The sequence below is a fragment of the Lepisosteus oculatus genome, chromosome 5, assembly GCF_040954835.1.
Source record: "Lepisosteus oculatus isolate fLepOcu1 chromosome 5, fLepOcu1.hap2, whole genome shotgun sequence".
In the NCBI taxonomy this organism is placed as follows: domain Eukaryota; kingdom Metazoa; phylum Chordata; class Actinopteri; order Semionotiformes; family Lepisosteidae; genus Lepisosteus; species Lepisosteus oculatus.
This window is the reverse complement of record NC_090700.1, coordinates 43,944,073-43,956,080: the sequence shown is the minus strand read 5'-3', so window position 1 is coordinate 43,956,080 and position 12,008 is coordinate 43,944,073.

Genomic DNA, 12,008 nt, shown 5'->3' with positions numbered 1-12,008 from the left:
AGGTCATTTGGAGACGGAATGTATTTACAAATGGAAAAAAAGGTTGTTGTGGAGCTTTCTGGCATGTGTGTTGTGTGATCTTTTCTCTTTCATATTAATTAAAAGCAGAGAACACAGTCATTTGTTATTGCTATTCTGTTTCATTGCCATCTTCATGACAGAAAATCCCCATGACTGTATTATGTGAATGGGTAGCTCTATTGTGTTTTCTGCACAATGAAATTGATCCAATGAAGTCACCATAGCAACTTGTCTCAAGTTGTTCATAGTCTCTGCCTCAATATACTTCTATCACATAATGTTCCTGGGAGTTAACTTTTCATGGTCTTTTACTTTGATATCAATTAATTTGAGTATTTTAAAACAGACCTTGGAGTATTTAGTTCAAGAATTATGTGACTTGGCAAAACACACAGTCCCTTTAACAAATCTCAGGAAATTGGTACCATTAGTCAATATTTTAAAAATTAACTTTTCAAACTAAATTGGCTCCCATAAATACAGAGAGACAGAACCACACTTTAAAAGGTAAGTTATTATCACCTAAAAGACTGGTCTACTGTAGATCGTTTCATACTACTTATTAAGTCATGGATGTGTGTGTTTTGGGTAATTGTGTTTTACTTTGGTGTGTCTGTTTAAATTCCTATGTGCCACAGTACCTTAATGTTTTGACTTAAGATGATTATTTTATTTCCATAGTACTGTAGGTATCCTTATTCAGGGCACTTAATTATAATTCATTGCATTAACTGCTTTTCATCTTATAGTGTCACAAAAACATATAGAAAGGGACTCACTTCAGCCACCATTAAAGCACAGCACAGTAGATCAGGTGGAGAAGTAAGAAAATTTCCCTGTCATTCAATGGGTGAAGCCTTTTAGAAAAGCCATGTTATACTATCCCAGAGAGGAAGTTAGCCTGTACGCTGGGATTAATACTCCTAGTACAGCGTGGATAGCCATGATCTCTGGTTGGCCAGAAAGGACAAAAGCACTCTAGTCCAATGGGAAGAGTGACATCCTTTGGCTCCACCAACAGTATGTACAGCATCCACCTGAATTCCAAATTAAGAGTCAGTCTTAAAGTTCGATGCAGAGCAGTCCAGGGCCAACAGGTGGAGGTGAACGGTAAGATTGCAAGACCAATGAGAACAACGTTCCACTGGATGTTCATTTCTTCTGCTGCAGGAGTACTATAGATGTTGGGTATATATACATTTATCTGCAATATTGGTTGCTCAGTTTAAAATGGAAATGGAAATGCCATCTGCAGACCTGATGAGACTACACTGTAGATCACAGGTGGTGATTTAGCATATTTTCCCTATAAGGAAAATCAGCAAGCCTATTGGCGCTGAACATTCTTACTCAGCTTGTCCTCTATTTTAGTTTCTCCCTTCTGGCAGGTGCAATACAGTGCCGTGAAAAAAGTATTTGCCCCCTTCCTGATGTCCTCTATAATTGCAAATTGTTTTCAGGTCTTCAACCAAAAATCTAATATTAGATAAACTCAGGTTCACTTTATCTAACATTAGGTTTTGTCTTTCTTACTTTTTCATAGCACTGTAGATCAATCAAAGCAAAAACTAGACATGCTACGCCTCATGTAACGTTGTCTGTAATACTCTGTACAGCATATGTGCTAAGTAGTCTTTAATATGTAGTGAAAAGTAATATTCATGTGTAAGTGTTGCCCTGCGATGGACTGGCATCCCATCCAGGGTGTATCCCTCCTTGTACCCTGTGCTCCATACCACCAATAAAGCTAAGTGGTTACTGAAAGTGATGTATAAGTACTGTATATAACATAACGAACAGGTGCAAATTAAAAAAAAATAGAAAGCTTTGATATGAATTATTTTAAAAATTACAACTAAGGAATGGGAAAATTAAAAAGATTAGAAAGGGACCAGATTTTTGTTCTCCTAAGACAGTTACACATTAATTCAGTAGTGTGCTTTATCCACCCTTAGTTGTCACTTTCTACATTTTATTACATGTATTTGTTTTGACATAAAAGAATTATCAGAAATGAATTTCCCAGGATTCACAAAACATTAAGTGTTATAAATATGAACACCTTCAGTAGTCTCTTACTTACGAGGCAAAGCAGTGAGGGAGATGAAGTTCAAGTGTTTTTCCCTAAGGGCCTGTTGTAGGTGAAGGGCAAAAAGAAGTAAAGAAAGAGCCCTGTCTCTGCCGGCAAACCAGGTATCTCAAATGTGTTTCTCATCCACAAGAGCTCAGAGGAAGCTTGGAAGAGGTACAACTTTTCCTTCTGAAACAAATACACTGAGCACCAAAAGAAATGTCTCACTTTATTTATGCATGTTTTCAGACAAATAAAGCATACGGATTTTGGCTGTTGATTAAAGGCGTTTGGCATCATTCTGTTTAATCGATTGTAAGTGACTCATTCAATAAAAACAAGGAGAGGAGCCAACGTGCCCCGCTTCTCAGGAGAACAACGCCTTCATACCATTGGTATGCTGGAGCGACATCTCTGTTACACTCACTAGCAGTGGAGCCAAGTCCTCTGCATTGACAAATCAAGGTCTTGTGTGGACCACCCTGATGGACAGGAGTCAGTCTGGCTCAGACATGCAGAACAATATGCCGAATGTCCTGTACAACAGAGCCGTCGACAGGGAGGTCCGAGTGTGATGGTCTGGGCAAGAGCTTCTAGTTGCTACAGAACTCCCCTTGTAGTGATTGTTGAAGTCCTTTAAGTCAATTAGTGCCCTTCCTGCAGGCTCAACCTATCATGTCAACATTACAGCAGGACAACACACCCTCAAGTTGGCCATCTAACACTGACTTTCTGGAGAGATGAAAATGTGCAAGTTATAAAGTGTATGTCCTACAAGCCACACTTGAATCAATGAGCATTTGTTAGAGGAGCTGGGGCTACATGTGGCATCTAGGGCTCAGAGACCAGTGAACAGGCACCTGCTAGCGCATTCTCCACTGGAACTACATGTGGCATCTAGGGCTCAGAGACCACGGAACAGGACCAGCACATGCTCATTTAGGGTTTATGCGAGGAATGTGACAGGACACCGCAAGACAGCATCTGCAAACTGTTGTAAAGCATCACTAATGTACAGATTGGATTGTTTCCAGCTGTGGTTACACACTACAAGCCTGCGTCTCTAACAGTACACAAGTGGTTCATCAGCATAATGACATTTATGCTCTAATTATGCCACGTCCATTCAATGCGTCAGTACACCTGCTTCAAAAAAGACCATTTTTTGTGTTAACTAAATTTCTTGCAGTTATACATTTATTTTCATGCTGAGTATATATTTAAGTGAAAAAAGAAAAAAATAAATGAATTGTTTAGGTATTTATTCTATGTATTTTGGGTTATTTTTAAGTTCAAATTCAAGTTCAATTTCAATACTTTATTGCTATGACAATCAATTGCATGGGATTTGGTTTGGTGAGGGTAATACAGTTAAACAATACAAATATACAGCATAAAAGCAGTATCCACCTAACGCATTCACAAACCATCCTACACACACAATGCAGTACAATAACTGCTTAATAAATGCAAATGTATGGTAGTAGTGACAGGAGATTGTTTTTGCCAGGCCATAAAATACCTGACCTAAGAACAGTTGTATTTTTATCCTTGGTCTTAACATTTTATATATTTTAGATAAATTGTATATAATTTATATTTAAAATAAATATCTTAATCGGCATATCACAGAAAAGACAGCTTAACATTAGAGATTCAGATCAATGCCCCTGTGTTTTAACTAGTCACTTAAGTCAAACTTTCCCACATTATTTATGTTTTCTTTGGCCCCAAAAGACTCATTTTATTTCCTTTTGTCTTTTCTGGGTGTAGAACCATTGCCAACCAACTCAAAAGCTGCCAAACTCTAAGAAAAAAGGGAACAGAAAATCATGTGACTATAACTTTATTTCTCTTGCTGCCGTGCCCCTCACTTGCTCAATATCAAATAGATTTCTGCTGCAAATGAAAGATCAGCCTCAAAGTACTGATACACAATGTGTATCATCTGTCAGCTGGAAGATTTTTAAGATTTTATGCTATCTGCCGAAAAGCCTACACATCGAGGCATGTGGCCTTTTCGTACTGTGCAGCTCAGATACATTGTTTTGTGCTGTTGGTTCTTCTGGTCATTTAGTATATGATGTGGCAAAACATTTTATGAGACGTTTATGACACTTGATATTTGCTACCTTTAAGGAGAAAAAAAAACTATACAGTACATGATTTTAAAAGTACAGGGACACACATGTAAATATAGTTATTCTTCAGCTGGCCCATATTAGCACTTAAGCTAGACTTTTACATTTTTTCTTGATGTAGTCAAGTCAACCAAACCAGCATTTAGATATTTAAAGTTGCATTGGTGGTGCCTGCAGTGTTTGGAATGATATATTCTACCCTGGAGAAAATGGGAAGCTATTGTGTAATTCTTCAAAAACTATGATCCTTCCATTCTCTTTAACACCACATCCAGTTATCTGAAACATTCTGCACTGGAGTGGCCTAGAAAAAGGACCAAACATTCCATAATCCATCTTAATCACTGGCTGTTCATAGTATCATGAGAATCCACTGGCCTGAAACATCAGAAATGTGGATATGTTTCATCGCTGGGGTCCCTGCTGAACCATTCCCTTCTGTAGAAGCTGGCAGAACTCTCCGTGTATCCCTTCAGGGGTCTGAATTAAGCATATGGGACTTTCCTCCGACATTACTTACTTTATCGGGACTTGTTTGTTCTAACTTAGTTTGAATTGTGTTTTGGCTATAAGATCTGATTTGCTCTTAGAGAAAGATAAAGTGAGTATCCTCCAAAAATAAAAGGTACTGCACATTAAGATTGAGTCTCACATAGCAAGAAATTAATTGGATACACAAGGGACTTGAAGAAAACTGTATTTCTCAATCTGTCTGGACTTTCATCTACAAACTTCTGGGGTTAGCAGTAGATGTAACTTGTCAGTATTGTCAACACCAGATACCACTAGCCTTCTGGCAAAGAAAAGAGGTTAAAATGACAGTGGTGGGGAGTGAGAGTTCCTCTATCAGGTAGTCATAGTCTTACTTGGGGTTTCCAGCATTGGTTTTTACTGGAAAGAAAAGGATGGGGCCAAGCTGCTTCTCTTCTCCCTGCCACTCCTGAAGGTAATACTGTACATGCACAGCAAGGGCAGAGGGAGGCAGGAAGGCCAGAGCAAATTCTCTGGTCTCTCAGGCCCGGTAGACATATGTTGCTTTGGTTTTCCAGCTGAAACATTGATTTACTGCCTATCAGATATTTTGCTTGTGAAGAAGTGGAAAGAGACTTGAGGTGAGCTAAGCTGGAAGATTCCATATTTAAATCCTGGTTGAGCCACCGCGACTATGCAGAGACTTCATATTACCAAGACTTTCACAGTCTCTACAGTAAAGTTAAATAAAGCACAGTGCTTGCCAGAAAGATCTACTCCCTACCCATCTGAGCCACACAGAGGGATATTTAAGGGGTCTTTGACATCACCGTTTTCTCTCATTGCAGTCAAGATCATTTTCAGATTTCTGTTGATTTATTTTTTTAACAAGGCATCTTCTAATTAACTTAACATTAAAGTAATCAAGGTTTATAGAAAATAAAAAAATATTTCGAATATTGGCATCTCTGAAGTCTGATCAATAACTCATATGCATCAGTTTAAGACCATAGTGTTGAGTCTTTCCATAGTTAATCCACTGGCCAATCAGCAGAAATGACAATTATGCTTTTTATGTGTAATTGAACACGTCTATATTCTACCACAAACTAAAAATGAAGTTAGACAGCCTGCATTAAACATATTCAGTATTTTAGCATTCAAAGCCACAAACATTGGCAAAGGCAGACATGATTACAACCACATTAAAACAGAAAATATATGTGGAAAATATGTAATTTACAGGTGGTGAGAGTCCGGCATAGTATTTTCATCCAGGTGGATGCTGCACATTGGTGGTGGTGGAGGGGAGTCCCCATTACCTGTAAAGCACTTTGAGTGGAGTGTCCAGAAAAGCGCTATATAAGTGTAAGCAATTATTAATTATTAATTATTATTATTTTCAGAGTGTTTTACACTGTTGTGGTGTTAGCAGTGGGATAGTTTTTTCTGACCACAGTAAAGACCCCTTGGAGCAGCCTCAGCATTCCTAGACAGTCTCTATGGACAGGTGCATGACCCAAACCCTTAACATGGGCAACAGAAAGCACAGAACTGGAAGTCCAATCTTCTACTGCCTTTCCAGGAACTACAGAGAATCCAGTTTCATAGAATAAGGCAACTTTTTGTTTTAAATAGTGGCCTTGTGGTTTTTATTGCAGTGTCCTTCTAGCAAGGAACTACATATTACTGGCTTCCTGAGAGGGCTCCATGACATTTAGCATAAAAAAAACGTTATTTGGGCCCAAGACAACACAATACCTTCGTCCATTTTCTAAAAGCCAATCATAAAACCAATTCTGACAGTACATTGTGGTGAAGAATCGCTTTTGTAATCAATAATTTTGTAGTAGATTTTGGCTCATAACAGACAAGATACAAAACTGCCAAGGAGGCAGTTTTAGCCAGAGATCTAAAAGCCAACATATGGGAAATGTCTACACTGAGAACAGAGGACTTGTCACAGGAAAGACTAGAAAATGCCCATCAAAATCTATCTCACTAGTATTTCAACAATGCTGTGGTACAGTTAACATAAGTTCGGTCATAAAGAGTATGAACGCAAGTAAATATTTCATCATGCTTTTTAGAATCTTGTTAACTTTTCTTGTTTTTCAGAGATCGTCATGGGTGGCCATATTTTAAATATTTATATTTTCCACAAGCAACCACGAACAGTGCTAGCCTCTTTTTGATGCCTGATATTTGTGCTTTTCACTGCTTAACCTAAGCCAGACCTACAATTTATTTTGTGAGAATAACGAGCAAAAAGTGGCAGAACACCCAGACGTCTTATAATTTTGACAATTTTGTCAAATGTTTTGCCATTTCACTTATCAGCCATGTGTATTTTGTTTTGCATATTTTCCATCTTACAGATGATAGCCAACCCAGGGGTAATTCATAAAAGGCCAGAGTATACATAAAGGGCCAATATGCCTTAAGAAAGATACAAGATGGTGAAGACATTGTGTGCTGGCAAAGTAGGTCATGTTTTGTACATTTGCCATTTAATTTATATCCTCACACAAGTATTCCACATAATGTATATATAACTGCCCTTTTCAATACAAGAACAAAATGTTAAAAAAATGCATCCATGGATTTTTGTCCACATTGATTTTGCAGGCTACCAGGAGACCACATTGTGTTCATTAAAATCCAAGACTTAGGGTTTGGCTCTCTGTCCTTATTATAAATCAAAGGAAAAGGGGTTTTACTATAAGCGGTGATAGAAAAAGAAAGTAAGAGTGAAAGCAATAAGAAAAAAAGAGAAACAGTTGTGTTTTCTTGACATTTACCTCAAGAAATGTCTGGTTCTCCCTCCCACTGCCTGCCTGTCTGTTGTTTGTGCTGATCCAAAAATCCCACCAGTCCTTCGTCTTAGTTTTCTGTGTGACGTTCCAAAACGGCGAGTCAACAGCTGTCTGGCTTTTTTATTCCTCTCTTCTCAGGTTTGTCCATTAATTGGTTTCATCCGTTGGGGCCAAATAGAAATTCTCCAGACAATAAGCAAGCCTACTTTCAACACTGAACAGTTATGATAATGAGAATCAGAATTTACTGAAGGGGATGCACCAACTAACTTTTAAGAAGCTCTCCATGAAAACACATACTGTACAATTCTTAGACCTTTATATTGCTTCATTAGCAGAAAGTTGAAAAAAAGCTGGAAAAAGACTTAAGTGAAAATGTAACGTAGTACCCTATTCATCATTTCAAACACCAGCTGTATGCTTATTTTGTAAGGTGATTCCAGACTTCCTTCATGACGAAGCCAGTTATAGTATTATCAGTGATCAAGCACTGTGGTTGCAATTTCATGCACTTTTGCCAAAGTTGAACTGCTGTGGTTTTTCAAAAGAGATACTGACCACAAGTTTGTCTGAGGGTCACATTTCTTTTCTCTGAAGGCAAACAACCATTCTGAACTGCTTCTGCCTTCCCAGCATTACTGTAGTAGTAAAGACACCATGTAAATACAAGAATTGTGCATTTTTCAGATGCATTTTGATCCCTGAAACACACTGAAGTTCTTTTTCTTTATATAGGTTTGGAATTTGTGACAGAATGCAACTCTAGAAAAGAAACATAAGAACCTACAGTATGTGATGTTAAAAAGTTGGATTCAGTTTAATTATTTTTTATTGCAAAGTCAAAATTTGCTAGCAACCCAGGCTTTATTAGCTTGTGTGCTGTTCCCTAGGGTTTGTTCTGAAACAATATATTTGTTTCCAATAAAAGGTATTGCTCATAGCTGTTGACCTTCTAAAAATGCAGTTTAAAAAAACCCTTTATCCTGATGCAATTGGGTCCAGAATAGCACATATGACAGAACAGAATTTTCAAACATGCCAGAAGCAGCAGGAGACAGGAAGCACAGTCAAGTTATTGTCACATTTTACTTTTCAATTACAGATTAGAGCACTTGACTAAATAATGAGCTATTGCATGAGTACTGCAGACTACTGTGGCTATATAAACATTGTGAATGCTACAAAGGAGTGCAGAAGTCCCTTTCCTCAAAACCCACATTATTAATCACATTAATACTCTCACATGTCTGTATACAATGAGGCCTGCACATCTCATGAAATTGGTCTTCTAGGCCATAGAAAAGATAGCTGCCTCGGAAATGATTGAGTTTTTTGTCACAAATGATTCTTATACAGGCCAAAATAAAGCAAACAATAACTTGTACATGGTCAGAATATGAAAAGAGGAAAAATACAGAAATGTTTGAAAGAAGAGTATAAAAAAGATTTAGAAGTCCATCCAGAAGCTTAAGCATTCTTTAATTCAAATGCAGCCACTGCAAAAGTTTTTAACTAGTACGTGCACTGGCGAAACTGACCCCCTTTTTCGCTTGCAAAAAAGAGGCAAAGTAGGGGCACATTTAAACCGACAAGGACATGACGTTTCCTTCGGTCAATCTCATGCTGTGGGAGCCGTCTTGAGTGAAAATTATGCTGAGAGTTAGGGAAGCTGTCAAAATTCCTTCTTCAGCCAAAATAATTTAAAGAAAGCATACTAGAACAACAAAACTCCACAGCTATTGTCCATGTACAACAGGGATAAAGTCTGCCTTGGACAGCTTCAACTCTCAACAAAATACCCAGCAGCCAACAAGCCATGTTCTGATTGAGGCCTAGCTTAGGGGTTTCAGACCCAGACCACAAACAAAAAAAGAAACAGAACAGCCTGGATGGTATTACTGTCCAATTACCAGCTATTCAAACACCTGTCTGTGAGAATTGACCTTCTAGTTTGTTTCACCTGGTGTTTGGTACAAAGGAGCACCATTGACCTATGTTTATTTCTCTAAACATTTGAAGTCAATTCAGCATAACTGAATTGGAAACACAAAGCAGTGAATGTATTCACTGTACTTTCAAAGTCTGCACCATTGCGAGGTGTTTTTTTTAAAATTAAAATACTTTGTAACTCTTGTGTAAAAGATTGCCATAACGATTTTCCTCCTTGTGTAAATTAAAAAGTTGCGGTCTTGGACTCGAAGTTAGTGCTAAACCGTATCTTCTTGAGACTGCTTTATTTTTCATTTTCAAAGACAGTTCTGATAAATCCACCTTTATTCTTACTGTTGGTATATGCAGAGCTTTGTAAGGTTGTGTTAGGGTTCCGATAACACAGCTAGTAACTAGCAGCCTACTTGAGCTCAATAATTGGCATTTTTGCATTCCTTCCAATCAGTAACAGCGGTAAACTGCTGACACAGTGATGGCTATCTGCAGCGCTTTCCCTCAGCTCAGACACAACACATGGCAGCAGTCTACTCTACTAATTGTATGTTTTCAGCTGTAAGCACTCTGCTCCTTGCTGGGAGAGACCACTTTAGTTTTATTACTTCTTTTGACCTTAAGGATCTGACTTGTCATCAACAAGAATTTTGTTTTTGTTTATATTCATTCGATGTGAGCAAAACAACCTTATTCCATGGTCCCTACAGTGAGCAAAGTAATCGTATTCCTGTGGCTTATTCCAAGGGCTGTGCATCTTCCATGATCCATTTTCCCTCCTTTAGGATAAGAAAATCTGAATAAAAAGAAAATGGGGAGAAACCCATAGCAATCTGACTGTGCTTCGACTGCTATGGATTTGAAGATGAGAAAAAACAGCAATGTATTCTGCAGTTATGCATTGAGACCCGTGTCTATTTTAGATTCAAAAAGTTAAAAGTTAATCGCACTCCTCCAGCTCAGGGTGGCCCTGGTTGTTCCACCCTTGTCTAGGGAACGGAGCTGAAGTGGAGGAGTGACTAGGGGGAAGCAGGGTTACGTCAACAGCATTTTCTAAGACAAACTTGTTAAAGGGAAGCAAAATAAGAGCAACATGTGTGGAATATGAAGCTCTCAATTGCATCATAGTGTAAGTCATTATTTTTCTTGGTAAATCGTCCTGTGTGACTCAAGGCGCGCTGACTGAATGCCACACCAGCAGAGACTGCAGGAAAGGCATCAGCTGAGGTTTACTAACCTGGGGCACATGTGGGTGGAACCAGGAGTAAGTCTGGAATTTGAAAACCTCAGGTCTCAGTCACCCTCTGTCTGTACCTGGGCTCTTTCTCGCATCACATGTGAATTAGAGAGAATAGCCGACAGACCAGCTGTTCTGCCCAAATGGGCCTAGAAACAAACTGTACTGTAAAGGGGCCCCAGCAGGACACAGTGTGATGAATGGCATGTGAACTAATGAGGCAGAGATTCCAAATTATAAAATACATGAAAAATTGGACTATGAGGCTTTTGTGACGTAACCCACTAGAATTAAAGCAGTTCAATCACTGATCAGTGAGTGAGCCTATTTCGGAAACCAGTTGTGATTGTTTTAAACAAAATACTTTCCTGGCCTAAAACATTCTAATTAAATACCTAAATGTATAATTGCCAAAGCAAACCACATCATCATTCCCTCAATCGAAGAAAGACATTCTTATTTTAGATGCTTTCTAAGGCCTTTTTCATAATTCAATTCCAATGATATATTTCAATACTCCAAAAACATTAACCAGCCTCGGCAAGGTTTTTAATCACAACACATCGTAAACAAGCTTTTGTAATATCATGTCTACCCTATATCCTGACCTTTCAAGACTACATTTACAGCTGTGGGAAACTTGTTTTCTCCTGTCTTGTTTTTGACCTAAATCTGACAACAGACAGTTGCATGAAAGAAAAAAGATGATTAACAAACCCAGACTCATCCAAATGGATCTCTATGGGATATTAACAGTCTCAGACCAAACCAACAACAAAATACTTTCACTAGTGAGTCATCTTTAGCTGGAACGGACACAGAGGGTATTGACAGCCATTACAAAATTTAAACCATGAAAACAGTTCTCATTTGTATTATTTTGGGATTTACGCTTATTAAAAGACAGTTAGTTCCACAGGATGATGCCTCTTAATGAATGAAAGATTTAATACCTAACATTTATATAGCACTTAATCTTGAGTGAGCCCAGTGTGCTTTACATTAACTTTATCCACAGTGCAGTGCAGTGCAGCAGCACCTACATGGGTGACACCTGGCAGCTATTATTTGCCAGCAGCTACAATAGACTTTAGATCAGTTAAAGTGAGAAATTACATCACCAATTCAATTAATGGGAAACTTTTTAGAAAAGCCAGATTGTTCAAGAACACAGTGGAATTTTGCTAGGACACCAGGGCTAACACCCCAACTCTTTAGTTCAAGTGTACTGTATGGTCATCCGTACCCGAGTACAATGAAACTACTTGTGCGCTGTCCTCATATTGCAAATGACATAACAGATGACATAA